Source organism: Coenobita brevimanus, chromosome 19 (assembly GCF_032717465.1).
Source record: "Coenobita brevimanus isolate Jiangsu-jjx chromosome 19, ASM3271746v2, whole genome shotgun sequence".
NCBI classification, from domain to species: Eukaryota; Metazoa; Arthropoda; class Malacostraca; order Decapoda; family Coenobitidae; genus Coenobita; species Coenobita brevimanus.
Genome location: NC_136972.1, coordinates 22182606 through 22184321, shown reverse-complemented (window position 1 = coordinate 22184321; position 1716 = coordinate 22182606).

Below are 1716 nucleotides of genomic sequence, written 5' to 3'. Positions count from 1 at the left end.
CAAGATAAAGATCCCTTCTCCTACCAATATATTTTTCCTGAAGCTGTCGAACAATGAATATGGCATCAGTGGTCCCCCTACCTGGCATAAACCCAAACTGCATCTCATCAATATTCACTCTTTCTCTAATCATACCCTCTAAAACTCTCTCCATTACCTTCATTATCTGATCTAAAAGCTTTATACCTCTATAATTTCCTCTTTCCAGGGCATCACCCTTCCCTTTATACACATTTACAATTACACTCTTCAGCCAATCATCTGGGACAACACACTCATGAATAATCCTGTTAATCAGGTCAGTGACTAAACTCACCCCTATATCGCCTGAGGCCTTCAACATTTCGGCAGTCAACCCAGACACACCTGCTGCCTTCCCCACCCTCATCCTGCCTATTGCCTCACTCACAGTAGCAGTATCAATCAAAGGCCAAGGGCCAGACACTGGATCTGCTGGCTCCAAACCTTCCCTGTCCTAGTCAAACTCCTCATTCAACAACCGGTTATAATGCTCTCTCCATGCATCTTTAATATCCTCACTGTTCACCACTACCCTTCCTTCATCATTCTTCACACACTGCTCACCTATGATATCCCGATTATCCCTCTTCACCTGACCTGTCACCCTAAATATATTTTTCCTTTCCTCATGATTTAGGTTATCAAGTAATTGTCTCTGTGACTCAGACTTTGCCCTGTATACCTCTCTCCTAGCCCTACGCATGGCAGCCAAATATTCCTCTTTGCTACCACCTTTCTTCCATTCCCGGAAAAGCCTTCTTTTCTCCTTAATTGCAGCTTCAACACCCTCATCCCACCACCAAGTTACTTGTCTTGGTGGTCCTCTTGTCCAGCCGCATGTTACATCAGTAACTTTCAAGAAATTGTTCGTGAGGGCTCTGTACTGTTCATTAACGCCTTTGTCTACAGCTCCCTGTTCAGCCACCACTTTCCTCAACTCGCTATAGAAGGCATCCCTTACTACTTGGTTTTTCATCTTCCATATTTTCCTCTTAGGTACATAAGTCCTCTTTTTCATCACTTGTTCTTTAAGCACCATATCCCATATCAATAGTTTGTGCTGCTGCACACACTCCTCACTTCCTATAACTTTAACATCCCTCACTAACCTCCTATCGGCCCTCCTAACCAGAAAATAATCAATCTGACTGCTATTTCCCCCAGACTCATACGTAATTAACCTACTGTCTCTTTTCCTAAAATATGTGTTGCACACAATCATGTCCGTTGCCTCCCCAAACTCGAGTATCCTTTCCTCTTCTGCATTCCTTAGACCATACGCACATTCCCTATGTACTCCTTCATAACCTTGTGCTGCTTCACCTACATGACCATTTAAGTCCCCTCCCAAAATCACTATCTCATCATCCTGCATACCACCCACTACACGTATTAAATCATCCCAAAATCTATCTTCCTCTGATTCATCCAATCCTGCCTGTGGAGCATATGCCGATATAATCACAGCTATCTTTCTTACATACATATCTATCTATCTATCTATCTATATATATATATATATATATATATATATACACATACATATCTATCTATCTATCTATCTATATATATATATATATATATATATATATATATACATACATACATATATATACAAATATACATATATATATATATATATATATATATATATATATATATATATATATATATATACACAGTATATATATATAT